We start from the raw sequence: 16,961 nt of genomic DNA on the forward strand, positions 1-16,961 counted from the left end.
TATATATATATATATATATATATTAAAATTCAATTTCTAAGTAACTATTTTTTGACCACTTAATTCTTCAAATTTCGTACTTCGACATCGAAAATTACTTTCATTAAAATTATGCACAAATTCGTGTACTCTAAAATTCTGAATTTTTTCGACTTTTTTTAAATTAAATAATGGATAAACTAATTTCATAATTTCGTGGAAGAAGTTTTCAATTTGCTTAAGAATCTCGAGATTTGACAAAATACACAAAAAGTAAAATCAACATTAGGGGGTCAAAACTCTACACACTAAAGTTTTATTGCGATTATATTTTTAGGACCAAAAAAGTATATTCATTCAGAGAGTACTCCCGTATTGAATTTTAAAGTCACTATTGGAAAATTAATTTTAGTTTATTTAATTTTAATTTTTTTCATGCATATTAATGTGATTTTATTTTACAGGTTGCCTACCAGATTGAACCTTTAAAATTTTTTATTATAACATAATCTAAGTTTATACTTTCGTTTTATCTATTATATTATTAAACCTAATTAAATTAACCTAAGACTGTCACTTTTTCACCTTTTTATATTTTTTGTAAGTTGGAAAATTTGAAATTGGCAAGCACAAAACTTAAATTTAGATATTGATTGGCCATCTCTGCAAATTTAATCATAAAAAATTCTTCTTCTCTGCCTTTAATAAAGACTTTTTTAAGACTTATATAAAAATAAATTTCATAGGTAAAATTGGAAGTTAAAAAATTTTTAAAAAAATCCACCCAAAATTGCAAAAATGTTGAGATTTGTTATTATGCTCACTTTAAGCTATTTTTAATTATCTGTCAAATGATGAAACAATAATATTTTTTTTATATAAATTTGAACTCTATAAAATATGCAAAGTTTATTTATTTATTCCTATCAACTTGTGAAACACTTTCAATTGAAGCTGAATTTTGAAATATTTTATTTTACGATGATTTTTTTTCAAGAAGATCAAAAAAATTTTTAATCTCGCACTTCATATTTTTAAAGAAAAACAATAAATAAAATGAAAATAAGATATTTTTAGTTGAAAAATCCGCAAAACAACTTTAGTTAAAGTTTCCGCCTAATATAAATTTAAATATAACTTTTAAGTGATTAATTTGCGCCTCTGATATCTTAAAAGTGCTCTTTATTTAACAGATAAATATTAAAATTTAGAAGCATGGTGGATGGAAAGCATTAAAAGTGTGCGTTTTCAATTCGTTAATAAAATGCTAAATTTTGCATTGATTTATTATAAATATTATGGATACGAAACATTTTTATTCTATGGAGAATTGTAAATCACATTATTCTCCGAGATTTTGAAGAAGAAAAAAAAGGAATTTGCGGTAAAACTCTCTCACATTAATATTCTTTTTAAAGAACCGCCCTGATCAGCGGATCTGTCACAGACGAATGACTCTATCTTTAATGCATTTCCCTTTAAATTATAGAAAAAAAAGAAAGAAATAAACATGCACACACACAAATACGGATTTTTCTAAATGTTCGTCTGCAGGAAATATATTCTCGGGGAAAAAATTCTTAAACGAAGCATTTCCTCATAAAAACCTTTTTTCTTTATTCCCCCCCCCCCGCAAAAAAATATCTAAATAAAAATACCTTTAAAAAAATTCTCTTTTCTCTGCTTCTTTAAACAAATAAAAATGAAAATATATCAAAGTAAGACAAAAGAAAGTAAAAGAGGTAAAGGGGAAAAAAAACTTAAATCACAATAGTTTTTTTTCTCCCTCTTTCTGTCCCCCTACGACTCCCCTCCCATAGGAGCGTAGGCGTGATTTTCTTCGATTCCTTTCTATCGATATTCTTTCTCCCGAGGCACGGGGTGAGTCTTTTCCTTAGAAATCAATGTTCTTGAGACTCTCTCGAGAAAGGGGGGGATTCTTTTTCCCTCGTTTGGAGACCCCTCATCTCTCTTGACAGAGGTGCCAGCTGCGACCAGGGCCATTCCTACTGGACTTCCACCCCACCCCCCCTCCAACCAAGCACCGCATTTGTCATAAGTTAAGTTCTACTCGTTACTAAATAGGTTTTATTTTCACTCTTCTGGTTGTTATGAGTACCTCTTTAATGGAAACATGGATTGACTCGAGTAAAATTTGAATCTCTTCCTAGATTTATTTATTTAACACGTTATTTTTATTGTTATAATGCGAATTCTTTGGTTGGATAAGGTTCTACTGAGAGTGGCGAATTTAGAGAATCTGCTGGTAAAGTTTCATAATAATAATTTTTTTCGTTCATAAAGGGTTATTATTTATTCGATTGGAAACGAAAATTAAATAATTGTTCTTGTTGCAAATTCGATATTGATTTTTATACCGTAGAGAGGACCAGGTAGGCAACATTCTTTCTGTGCAAAAAAAATGGCTATGGAGTGTAATAATTAAGAACTAGAACTTATTAAAAGTGGACAAAAGTTCGATTGAGCGACGATATGGGGTTAAAATAATTAACACCAGAAGAGTAAATCTGTAATGTGTGGTGGTACACTTCGAAACACCACTGGTTGCTGTAATATAGGACAGAATATCATTGGAGTCAATTTGAACCTATTATTTCAGTTGGTCAATGTGAATTTATTATTTCAGTTGATCAATTTGAATTTATTATTTCAAACATGTAATGTTTAAGAAATTGCCCCATGAAGAAATCCCTTCCAAATAGCAAATGTTTGACAGTTTGATTGACTGTAAGTTTAATGACAAAATATTTAAAATCGGTTTTGCTGCTATAGGTAAAAGTGATATCACGGAAGAAAAAAGGAATAAAATCAAACATTTTGAAGAAAAGAAAGTAATTATGATGGCTGAGGAACTCCATCGTGGCAGCTGTATTATTTTAAGCGAAGCAAACTCCTGAAAGAGTTTCACAACATATAAATATTATCAAACATACAAATTAATTTCGATGTGAAAGGAAACAGTGGACAAATTAAAAAAAATAAAATGGAAAAAAAAATCATCAATCCCTACATTCCCTAGTACTTGCGGAAGTTTTACTTATAACAAAAGAAAGTTTAAATAAAATAATCTCGTGCATTATAGATTGTAGCAATTAAAGGTCCCATCTCAGAGAGTTCGTCTTCCAATGAGGTGCACCAGGTTCGAATGCCAGCGATGGCTGGTCGATACGAATTCCGCAGCCAGCTCGCACACTACTGGTCAGTGTAGATGGATCATGGACTAGAGTCTCCTTGTTGTCAGACTAAACGTCGGAGGTTTTCTTGGTTTCCCTCTCCATGTAACGCAAATGCTGGTTCGCTCCATCAAAATGTCCTCTTCGAAGGCAAATTTTCTCTCAATACTTGGTCCAGAAATTCTCTGATCTTCAGGGTAGGATTTAAAATTACAAGGCTACGGACTTGAACATTAATTGTCGTAAACCCGAAAAATAGGGTCGGGAGTTCAGCTATGGTTATAAAATGCAAAATACAATTTATATATATATAAAGAAATGATGGGATGGTTAAAGGGTACAGCAACCGCCTTTATCCCAAATGAACTGGTTCAGAACAATATTTTTGTGGTTGGTGGGTACTGCACATACTGCAGTAATAGATGGTTGAATGAATGCAGATTTTAGCAACAACATCAAATATTATTATTTAACTTTTACATGTAAGTAGTTTCGTATTCAATTGAAAACGATAAAATGGGGTTATACATTAATTTTTGTAAAAAATTATAAAAGTATGGTGGAATTGCCTGAAATGAATTCAATTTATTTAAAATATTACGTATAGTAATAAAAATAAACGATCAAAGAGTGAAAATAATTAAAAAGAGCGGCGATAATTAGTCTTTTGTGTATCCACCATCTTGAGTGATGATAGTCTGTGCACTTCATGGAATTATATTATACAGGTTCTGAATTTAATCATTGAGAATGATAAAATCGTTGAGAATGATTAAATACGGCTTCGAATCGGAGCCAAATTTTAGTCTCGCCACGTGGCGCACCAGCGTCAGCTTTATAGGCAAATCGCGAACCAATGAAATCCCAAACGTGCTCATTAGATACTTCTTCAAACCTTTAAAATCGAGACCTATAGAGTGAAGTTTTGATCATTAAATCAAAAGTTATTCAGGGTGGCCCGTTTTTCATTTTGCGCACTGTGCTATTTATGGAAATACATGTGTATAATCTAAACATGTTCAATGTAGAATGTATGTATGTGCATATGTACAAGATACGTATGTCCAATGAATTTATGTATTTATACAGTATATGTATACAATGCATGTCTGTGCATATCATCAATATATTTTGTACAATGTATGTATGTGAATATTTATAGAGTATGAAGTTGCAATAATGCATGTATGCACATACAATGTTTGTATGAACATACATACATTGCATGAACATTTCATGTACACACGTACTTTCATTGTCTGCGCATAATTACGTGCATAATTTGTATGAACACACTCAGGAATAAACATACTTTATATTCAAACACATGTGTACTTACCTTTTATTTACATACGCATATAACCTTTTATCTGATTCTATTTAAAAAAACTTATTACCATTTAATCAGATATAATTGTACGAAATTGAAAGTGGTGCATGTACTTTGTCTTTCGAACTGTTTTACCGTATTGTTTGGTGCAGCATGTCCTCTTTTAGACATTGTGCCACTAAACCCTACATTCAATTCAATTCAATACATGCACATATAAAATATATTACGTGCAATGTATGTATGTTCATGCATGCATACAATGCATCTGTACAATATATGTATTTATGGGTCGGCTGTTCAACAACGGATATAAAATAAAAATAAAATATATGTATTTACATTAAGACATTGTACACACAATATATTCACACTAAATGTACAATGTTCGCACTAAAAATCACAAGTACATTGCGTGTTTTTTATACAAACACGAACATACGTTGTACACAAATATGCGTGTAAAATATATACATCCATTGCACTTACATATATACTTTCAAGTCTATATTGTTTGCACTTATACAAGCACATAAATTTTAGGTACATATGTATGTACATTTTCGTTGCTTACCTATTACAAACGTTGTGTGAAATCCGTACAAAATGAATTATTTTACAATATGTTATACAATCTATATTGTATAATATAAACTGCTGTTTGTAGAAAATGCAACACCATGAAGGAATCATCAGAATCAAATGAAATTCGCAGCAAATGTCAATTATAGGATATTATGCAAATTAATAAAGTTTCAGAGCCATCGCGCGTGCGTGGCGCGCGCAGCGCCCTNAAAACCCGTACAAAATGTATTATTTTACAATATGTTATGCAATCTATATTGTATAATATAAATTGTATGCATGAAGTTTACAATTCTATTTGCTTGTCACAACTCATAAGTCAAATTGAAGGTAATCTTCGTTTAAGCAAACTAAAGCATTTCTTATGCATTTTCCTTAGCAATGAAAACTTTAAACTCACTTATCTCAAAATATNTCGGAATCAGAGGGTTAAGCAAACTAAAGCATTTCTTATGCATTTTCTTTAGCAATGAAAACTTTAAACTCACTTATCTCAAAATATTATTTTTTGAGTTGTGCCGCTATTGCAGGCCATGAGCGATCGCGGTATTATTCAACATTAATGTATATTTCTCAAACTTTTGATTCTATTGCAAGGTTTGCAACACTGATCTCTTGTCATTATCTGTATCTTTCACGGATGTCAAGCTTTATGTTCGGAAATTTATGTCATCTTTGTGGCAGCAAAGGAGGGATATCCGAACTCTTAATAAGCTACATAGTGTTAAAACCAATCTGGACCATTTGCTTGTGCTGCGCCTGCGTAGTGCAGACGTTAAACTTACTCGACTGCGAATCTGTCGCATCCAGTTAACGCATCTTCATTTACTGTTCGGAGAGCCTCCTCCTCAATGCAATACGTGTAATGTTCCTCTCACCATTCATCACATTTTAATAATTTGCCCATGTTTTAACTGGCAACGTTTTATCTTATTTGAGAGTTCCATTTTATGCATACAGGATTTGTTGGATGACGTTCATCATCCTAACATTTTTGCGTTTTTACGTGCCGTCGATATTTTTAACAGCATATAAAAGTTATAATGCATTCTCAATTTTATTCACTTCTACAAATATTTTACCATATCCGTACCATTTTATATAATTCGTTCATTATATATTATGTCCATACGTTTTATCTCATCGTATTCACTTACTTATACCATTTCATCAAATTTGATTTCACGATAATTTAAGTGTAACATGCATTTTAGTTTTGACCTATTTAATCATATTGTTTGACACAGCATGTCCTCCATTAGACTTTGTGCCATTAAATCTTATATTTAATTCAATTCTTTCTCAAACTTATGCACTTTTAATCGAAAGGACAAATTCAATCGAACGGAAGAATTATGACAAATAATAATCCTTTTTATTTTCAAAAGAAATTGAGAGCAATGCGGACTTACTGTTAAATAAAACAAGGTCAGTCAGATGTTTTGAAAAAGTAAACATCAGTTAATGAGCTTAAGGTTGTCTTTCGAAAGCTCCGTCGTCATATGGAAAAAAAAATTTTGTTGCTAATAATATGCTATTTTTATAACTGCTGCGACTTTGCAACAGCTTCTCATGACTGTTAGCTCAAGTTTAGCTTATCGAAAGCAATCGCTCTAAATCTTATTTTGAAAATAGCGCAAAATTTCAATATGGAGAAAAGTCACAGCTTTGTGAAAACCAAAAGCTTTCATGGTCTAATTTTTCAATATTTAAGAACTTACCCCAATGCTGTATTACCTGGACTCACATAAATTTGCAGAAACTGAGAATATGACAGTGATTTTGATAATTTTAATNTTATTTTTTTTTTGCTAATAATATGCTATTTTTATAACTGCTGTGACTTTGCAACAGCTTCTCATGACTGTTAGGTTAAGTTTAGTCTATCTAAAGCGATCGCTCTCATTTTGAAAATAGCGCAAAACTTCAATATGGAGAAAAGTCATAGTTTTGTGAAAATGAAAAGCTTTTATGGTCTAATTTTTCAATATCTAAATACTTACCCCAATGCTGTATTACCTGGACTCATATAAATTTGCAAAAACTGAGAATATGACAGTGATTTTGATAATTTTAATCTAGGTGGAAAAAGGTAACCAAATTAAAAAGCTTCAAAAAAGTTTAATAACTTTTAAAATATTTAAGTTATTTGTCTGTTTTAAAGCTAAGATAACTCTTCACGACGAGATTATATATATAGTTTAAAAGATTATATATTGCTTCAAGTGTAAAACACTTAAACCATTTATATTTTCCTTGGTGAAAGAGGTTCGAAAAACAACGTTAAGGGTTGCCCTTAACATCTTTCTCGAAGGGAGAAACACATTGTCTCCTACATGGAGCAGTTATCCACCATGTTTCGCCAACCACGTCCCAAATTATACAGTTTGTAGTTACGCGTATGGGCCGTCAAAGCCATGAGGATGAGGTGTCTGTTGTGCTATTGCATTCCCCATTGCCAAGTTTCTATCTTGTTTCTCCTGTGGCAATCACTTCGAAATACACATCATTGTTGCGGCATTACACAAAGCGCAGGCTGTGATTTCACGATGCAAAAAAGTATGATCACGATGCAGAAAAGTATGCAGTTTTTTGATACTCTGGAAATCGCTTTGTTAAAGTACTAGTTTATTATGCTCTAATATAAATTCTCTGTGCTATCAGCAACTGCGACACTTGAGCATTTATTTCTAATTTAAGAACCATTCTTTACATTCATAGCTCAATTGCCAAAATTGGGTAACTGGATTTTACAATAGCTCATGCGTCGTCAGCGTATAATGCAGCAATACTAATGTAGTCCTCTCTATTAATAGGAAAATCGTGTGTAAATAGGATATATAGAATTGGACCAAATATGCTACCTTGTGGCATTGAACTTCTCATTTTTATTTGAAAATTTCTATTTACTAGATAGCTGCATATAAACTTAATTATTCCAGGTGGGAATGGCACGATCAGTTTGAAAACTACTCCATTCTGCAATACTCCATCAAACACCATACTGATGTTCAAGCATTAACAAAGTTAGGGTCTAGTTTAGGTATAAGGAAATTGCACAGCCTTTTTCTCATTCGGGCATCCCTCAAGTGTTTACCTACTTTAGGTAAATACCTTCAGGAGGATATACCTTCTTTAGGTAAAGACAGACAGTCACGCTCGGGGTACCCCAGTGATCTATCCTCCCTTCGTTTTCCTCTCCGTTTACTTCTTTCTTCTTTTTCTTCCCCCCTGTCAAGGTTGCCGAATTTACTGGTAAGGGCTTTTCATCTGTGTTTGATCACCACCCTGTTGTATCGGACCCAGATGGGAAGAGACCAAACGCGTGTTTGCCGTGCGTGGAGATCTGTGTTCTTGAAAAAGGGGGAACCTGGCATTTGAGGGGCATCCTGGTACCCTAATATACTGCTTTGACCAGTGCTTCAAGTAAACGGGAGGTGCATATTGGCCTGTTTGTATCAACCGGCTAGTCACGAGCATCATCTGTTGGCTAGGGTCATGTCCGCGATCACCTCGTTATGGGTGGAGGCTGCTTCAAGAATGACTCGCGGACGTATAGCTATAAGTCGGCATCGATGTTAAATAACAGATTAGTCCCAGTACCTATCTGTTATTTGCATCCCCTAAATTGGAATCCGTGACTGGTGGTGGCGCTGATAATCGAAGTGGTTTTTTTATATTTTCTATGGCTGAAAGTAGCTTCAGTTCCGCACACCAAAAAAAGAAAAGAAAAAACAGCGGAACAACACCCTCACTGCTTGATTACGCTCGATTTTACATCATTACTCTCCCAAACCCAGAAGTGCCCAACATTTCATTTACCAAGATCTCGCCCTTTTCAATTCTCAAGGTACTGCTCTCTGTATTGGGAGAAGTAGCTTCTGTGAAAAGTTATGCTCAAGTGACCATTTAGTTGAAGTTTCAAAATCACTGGCAGCTATTCTATCGAAATGCACCAGTATCTGCCCCTTCACTGTTATTGTATTACCCCATAAGACTGTTATTGCCAGATCTTAGAGGAGAAGATTAAGTGGGAGGTTGGAGAGATCAGAGTAAGCTGCTCAAGGTTATGAAAGGAAGCTGGTGTTAGGGTAGGGAGAGTTTTTCAAGTCAGTTACAGCACGCGTTTGAAATTAATTCATCCACGTGTTAGAGAATAACAAAATTAATTAAATTAATTAGGAATTTGATAAAATAAATTACAAGCTATGGCACTATTAACTAAATTAAGAATATAACCACGGGGATTAGAAGTTGGGAATTATTTATACTAAGCCTAAAAGAACAATTTCACTTTAGTACTTTATTAAAAACAGTTACGCATTAATTAAGAATATTAGAAATAATAAGCTATGAAGTGACGTTAACTAATTTAATTATTTAGCTACAGGGATTAGAGGTTCGGAATTAATTAAACGACTTTAAACTTATACTTTAAATAATTACACCTTAATACATTATGCTTTAAATACACTAGTATTACTTAAACAGAATTTTGGATATTAGTTATCTGTTAACCTCTATCAATGTAATCAACTATGTAGAGTAGTTGTTTTGAGGTGTCCAGTATGGTTCTGAACCCAAATTGTTCGTCAAGTAAGTGCAACGCATTTTCGACAATCCTTCATATACGTGGCTGATAACAAAAAGCTGACAATGGTGTAACAAATGGCTGATAAGAAGCCACTTCTCTTCTCAGGCATGTGAAATTGCTTTCTAATTCTGATCATTTGCAAGTCTTACAACACTTTACATTTCATGTAAGTTTAGTTCAGTTTGCAATATTCTTTCGAATTTTCATACACGAGTGTAAATTGGGTTTTACGCAAAAATAAAAGAAAGACTAGGGTGCTTAGAGTCTGTGGGATCCATTTTTACCCGAAGTAAGCAGTGAAAAGCAAAGTTAATTTGAATGTAGAGTCGGAAACAGATACAATGTGGTAAACATTAATAGAATTATGTTATATAGTTATGTAGATTAAATTATGGTATAAATAAAATCTATGCTTTAAAAATACTAATAATTGAGTGAATATTGTCGTTGCGCCTCGGGATTGTGGAGCTACTACTTACCTATCAAAGGTAATTCCATTCTTGGCTAGAAATTCATTTCCGTCAATTTCATCATGGGAAATTTTGTGGTACTTTCTTTCAATGATTAGTGTTGATGATACTTGTTTGTCATAATATTTTCATTTTCATCCGCTTCAATTGCAGAAACTTCAAGCTTAAATTAGAGACTACAAGCTCAAATTACAGACTATAAGTTGCAAACATTAGGACATCCTCTAGATGAATTCCTATTTATTGAAAAGAAAAATAAAGAATGCATGACGAAAACTATTTCACTAATCTATGTTGTTGTTCCGAGAACAATATACTTTCTTTTGAAATAACTTTAGAGCTCGAAGAATGTGCTATGAAATTTTTATAACCTGTGGTTCAATTTGCATTTTCAGGCAAGAAGCAATAAATAGTGGGATTTTTTTGTACATCAATGAAGAACCAAAACTTTGTAATTCCTTGCGGAATGTTTCATTTTAGTCTTAAAGTACACAAAATTAATTTATTTTGCCAAGTCATAAAACTCAAGACATCTTATTGAATAATAGATGAATAATTTGAATACTTTTTGAGTGAAGAAAAATTTCAAGGGAATTTGCAAACTAACAGTTAGAAACAAACTTAAAATGCTTTGATTTTAACATAATGTTGAAACAAAGTTTTAACACCAAATCGTGAACAAACAGCTAAAATGAGTGCTGGGAATGCATAGCTTTCGATAATTGGAAGCTTGGAGACAATAAAAAAATAAAAGATAGGCGTAATGTTTATTCTCCTAAAATACAAAAAAAAAACTTATAAAATTAGACCTTTACATAGACCTTTCATACATAATCATTCTATGGCAAATAGTTAATCGAATTTATCTCTTGAATTTTTAAGAGAGTGAACCACAATAAGGAATAAAAGAACACTGTTCTTAAAGATAATTTCAAAAATTTCTGTGAGAAAAAACATTTTACAATAATTTATCGTATTTTTTTCGATACCAAGAATGATAACGTTATATATGGGATTAAATCTCTGGCACTGTTTAGCGATAATTTATACACGAACCATTCTTCATTTCAACAAATCGGAATGATTTTACGAAAGAAAAAAAGAACTAAACAGATCGTATTTTGTTAACTCAGTCATTAATATCCTAAAACTAATAAAAGATGGCGCTCCGTTTGCTAAAGAGACTATAATCCTTTGTAAAGAAAAAAAAGGCTAAGAATAGAGAAGGAAAAAAAAATTCCATCTTCTCAACGAGGTGTTGCTAAGCGAACTGTGAAACAGGTAGACAACAAGATGAGGCGGATAATAACTCACTCCCTAGGCTCTCCTTTGCCGCTTATTACCGAGATAGGCAATGTAATGGCTTTATTCTTCCCCACGTTGCCTCACAGATAGATGACTAGCTCCTCACCATTTTTCACATTTTTCGTTTAACGCCAAAGCGTACAAGGGGTTGTCTGGTTTCTAGTTGGATCTGAAGAATGGGTGCCTGCGTTACGTCAAACAAAATCTGGCTCTTCAAATTTAGAAGGTGCCAGTTCTACATTTTATTCTCTCGCTCGAGAAAACTGCCTCGGTGAGAGAAGAAGATATTTCCTCCAAACTTCTCAAGATTTATTCACTTGCGCTCGTTGTTTATTGTTATTAATAGTTTATTTTAGTAAAAGCACCAGCAATATTTTTCTGAAAAGTTATGATTATTTATATGGAGTTGTTTTCAACAAAAGTTGAGCAAAACGCTATGAACCCAACACAATTTATGGACAGAAAGATATATTTTAAGAATACATCATTTTGGGTTTCATGACAGTTATCTTTGTATAAGTACTAGCGCAGTACAGGATCATATCAAGACGAACTGACACTAGAAAATTTAAATATCATGTGCGAAAGTTATGTTTGGTAAAAAAATGAGGAAAAGTAGAATAAATCAAACCTGAAATTTGGTCTTTAATACTAATAATTCTGATAGTAACATTCTATGGAGAAGTTTAGAGTTGGTAATCTTTCGGCAGTTTTCCTTGACTTTTAAAGCGTAGAAGTTAATTGCACAAGATATCGAAGCAAATTATGCAAGATACACAAACTTTATTAAGCACTTGAAACATTGAGTTTAAACGGCGTTGTAAGTTAAGTATGAGGAAAAATAAGTAAGATAAAAAAGAATGATCACTGGGGTGTGCTGAACTGCGGAATTCATGTTTTCCTAAAGTAAAGTCCTTTTGATCGGAGTTCTTCTTGAAAACTGCTACTTGCTAGCTTGAAATTAATTACATTTCTCTTCTTGAAAAGGGAATTTTTAATTGGTTTTATCACTAAAATTTAAAGTTTATTCTGATACTAACTCTGGAAAAAGATATGAGAAAAAAATTCCGGAGACAAACTTTTTTCGTGGAATAGTTCTGATACCGTTTTTTAAAAACTCTCTAAACATTTTGAATACATATTTAGTTGTTAAAATTATTATAATATTAAAAATATCATTTTATTTGATATGAAACGTCACATTTCACATGGCCAAAAATATAATTTAGCTAAACTGTCAAAATTTTAATAAATAAACTTAAACCTTTTCACTTAATGACTAGCACCCCATCATTTAGTACAGGTGATGTACTGAAATGTGTCAAGCATTTGAAATTATAAATTAAATATATTAGACATTATTGTGACATCTGCCTGATGTTTACGAGTACACTGTTAAATATTCCTTTGAAAAAATTGTTAAACAGCAATTTATTCAATTGTTGCTTTACCATATTTAACCGGGGCCGATCGACCGGGACTTGTGCCGGTATGAACCTGCTTTTGTTCTCCTGAGAGGGGGTGTCGCGGTGACGAGTTTCTCAAGATTTCCCACATAACCTTAAAAACAAGGCGGAGTCGGGTGAATATCTACCTCTTACTATATTCAACAATAACTGCCAAATTGCCCTAAAAAAATAGTATTCAAACTGTTTGTTAGCTTTTACATTCTTTTATTTCCACAGACATACAGAGACGAAGGATAAACAAAAAACATTAATAATAAGAAAAAGTCGTTTGGTTGCCTAGCAACCAGCTGGAGTTGCAGTTATTATATTGGAAGACGATTTAAAACAATTATTAAAACTAACTGTTTATTGATGACGGAACATCCTCCCCACCCTGGTCAACCTCAAGAGGGATGACCAGCTGTATAGGTCGAGTTATAGTATTTCCATTCACTCTTAACACACACGTTCGGATTTCCCCATCACGTCCCTTAATTAGATTGGTAATTCGGGCTTTCTTCCACATGTGTCTGGGTCTGACGTCTTCTTGTAGTAGCACAAGATCTCCTGCACGGATGTTGAAGGATTTATGAATATTGCGAACTTGGTGATAAGAGCGAAGTTGCAGCAGATATTCTTTGGACCATCTTTTCCAAAATATATCCAACACGTCTTGTTGTTGTTTGAAGAGTTTCGTAAGTCTTGGATTGTTATTCGGATTTGTGGGTATGGATGTTAATTTTCTACCCGTTAGGAAATGTGCCGGTGTCAAGGCTTCCGTATTATCTTCATCTCCCTCTTCATATACAATGGGTCTGCTGTTAAGGGAGGCTTTTATCCCTACTAGTACAGTTGATAAATTTTCTTTATCCAATAGTGCCCGACCAAGAGATTTACGAAGACAATTTTTCACTAATCCGATTAGGCGCTCCCACCAATCTCCAATAAGAAAAAGTCGTTTGGTTGCCTAGCAACCAGCTGGAGTTGCAGTTATTATATCGGCAGACGATTTAAAACAATTATTAAAACTAACTGTTTATTGATGACGGAACACTGTTAGCTGTGAGAAATATCGTCTATTGACTACTTTCACCTAACACGGTTAAGCAGCTAGAATTTTATCTCCACTAACTGGGCTCACAGACAATAAGAGTCGAGTTCATGTTCGTTGAAAGCTGGAAGCTAAGCCATGGAATTAGAATTACGAATTTATATTTTTATTTTTCATTTTTTAATGCCTAATAATCTTATAGTAATAAGTGTGTGGTGAACACCTTATAAAGTAACTTAGTTCCTTTGCATCAGGGTAATTCACCGAACCCAAAAGGGCTAATCTGTCTAAAGACAAGTTGAATCGAGGGTCGAATTCCAGCTGGGACACTACAATATTTTTTCTACTGCTTCAACACATGAGAAGTTTTCAGTGTTCGGCACTTTACAATTGGTAACACTGAGCTAGTGGAAAACGAAACTTTCATTCAAATATAGATGGCAGCATCACAGAGCTATTTAATACTTACATGTCTAGAATTTCCCATCTTTTACTATAAATTACAACACTAGGCTAACTTATTAAGCCACATTACATGGTTCACTTGATAAAACACAACTTAACTACAGTCTAACTCCAATGTCCATTATTTAACCTTATATAGCTCAACTTCAATGGCTAGATAAATTTCATTTCTATGGTTTTGAAACTACGCTAGTTGAAATTGGTTACAAAACAGAATAGTTTTGTGATCATGATCTTATAAACCATTCCAGTAGCAAGAGGTTTCAAACCCGTAAAGGTAAAAAAATGTCTCTAACCGCAAACTTTATGGTTAATTATGGAAAAATAGATTGTTGGCCGTTCGCAGAGTTCTTAGAATGAAAATTCTAACGGTATTGTGAATTGAAAATTTATTATTAAATAAATCTATTTTGTTTTAATTCTTACAAAATTGTTGCAGCAGATTCAAGTTAAAAAACAAGTTTAATATAACAATGAAAAAAGAAATTTTTTTTATGGAGAAACGTTATCGTAAAACCCATTGCTTCGTATAAACTTTTTACTTAAGTATTGGTAATTTAAAAAAAAAACTTCATGTTTCAAAACGACTTTAAAGGATTAGTCCTGTGTATCTAAAATCAACAGACATAACAATAGAGAATACATAACTCAAAAACCGGGCGTAAAGTTTCAGACATAATGGTTTCTGAAGATTTAAAAAAATAATTGACATTAGTGGAATAATTGATATTATATGGTTATATACATAAAGAGACAAAAAAATATGGTTTATCTGTACATTAAGATACAAGGAAAAACCCGTTTAAATGGTCCTGAATGTTGGGTATTGTACTGGTAGGATTTAAGAAAGGGACCAAAGAGCAAATAAAAGTGGTACACTAACAATATATTAAAAATTGGCTCATTGAAATGGTATCGGATGCTTCTTCTCAGTTTAAGTCGTGATTAACCAAGTACTTGGCACAGTCTTTTCAACTTTTGCGCCAGAAAGTAACAAACAAGATAAAGAGACAAACTAAGCGTGATGCAAAGAAAAATGATCTCTATTGACCTGAAGAAGGTAAACACGGTTACAGCATATTTTGGATTTATGTTCCCTTATCAATTATCCTTTTCCAACCTTGTCTTTAAAAAATGACAAAACTTATAGAACCAAAATTAAAATAAACGTCTGATTTAGTCGATATAATTTGATATCATAGGGCGTGGATTGGATTGGAATGGATTGAATTGAATGTAGGGTTTAGTGGCACAAAGTCCAAAAGAGGACATGCTGCGCCAAACAATATGGTAAAACAGTTCAATAGACAAAGTACATGCAGGATTGGATTGGATTAACATAAGAGTTTGTTGCGGTTATGCTTAATTTCATGCGTTATGGAGACAAATTTAAAAAAGGTTCTTAGGGCAACTCGGGTTCTTGGAAAAAGTATTCTTTTAAGAAGCAGGCTGAAATTAAATACAAAAAGAGCTTCAAAAATTTAAATAAATTGGTTTTTATTTATAATGAAGTGAAAAGAGGAGATTTTTAAATTTTCAGCTGATTATTACTTTTCTGCTAAACTTTTTTTACCATCACTTACTACTTTTCTTCTAAATCTGGAACTCTTGTACATTTTATTATTTTTATAAGGCATTGTATTTTGAATTTTATATTGGCTATTTATTTGCTAGTACAGTCTACACCTTTCTTATTAAGTTCTTTATTTTGAATTTTATCATTTTTATCGAAGGTGATAGTCAAAAGACATTTTTTATTGCACTAAAATGCTACACGATCATCTCTCTAATTCTATTTACTAATTCTTAGATTAATTTTATGTAATAAAAGCATATTTCCTTTAATTGCATTTACTGCTTTGTGTACAAACGAATCTAGGAAGATCGAAACCTTTATGTAAAATATATATCAACACTGTTTGAATTTTCATTCTGAAATGATGGTAAAATAATCGGAAACAGTCTGTTCATCCGATAGCCATAAATTTGTTGTTATTAACATTTTTTGACCCTAATGGTTTTGAAACCGTTTAAACAGGTACTGTTATAAGACCGTGAATACAAAACTATACGGTTTTGTAACCAATTACGACAAGCATAGTTTCTAAACCGTAGAAAGGGAAGTTAAATGGTCATTGGAGCTCTGTGGATGCTACGCCATTTCTGCGTGAATGATAGTTTCGTATTCTTATAGTCTAGGGCAGGGATGGCGAACCAATGGCACACGTGCCATTTATGGCACACGACACACTATTCCGGGCACGCCACCTATGACAAAGTGCACTATGAAGCGTGTTAACAATTAAAATAAATTTAAAAAAAATAAGTAACCAATTATTAGCAAAAAAATTAACAATTAATGCCTACAAAACAATTTATGACCATAAATACCAAGCTAATAATAAATAACCGGCAAAAAAAATTTAGCAGTCCTGCTTAAACTAACATCTTACAACCTGATATAAGTTATTTGTCATCGAATCTGCAACAACAGAAGTCACACTGATGTTACTTTAAGTTGAACTACGCTGATAACAGAC

This window comes from Parasteatoda tepidariorum, chromosome 7 (assembly GCF_043381705.1).
Source record: "Parasteatoda tepidariorum isolate YZ-2023 chromosome 7, CAS_Ptep_4.0, whole genome shotgun sequence".
Classification (NCBI taxonomy): Eukaryota; Metazoa; Arthropoda; class Arachnida; order Araneae; family Theridiidae; genus Parasteatoda; species Parasteatoda tepidariorum.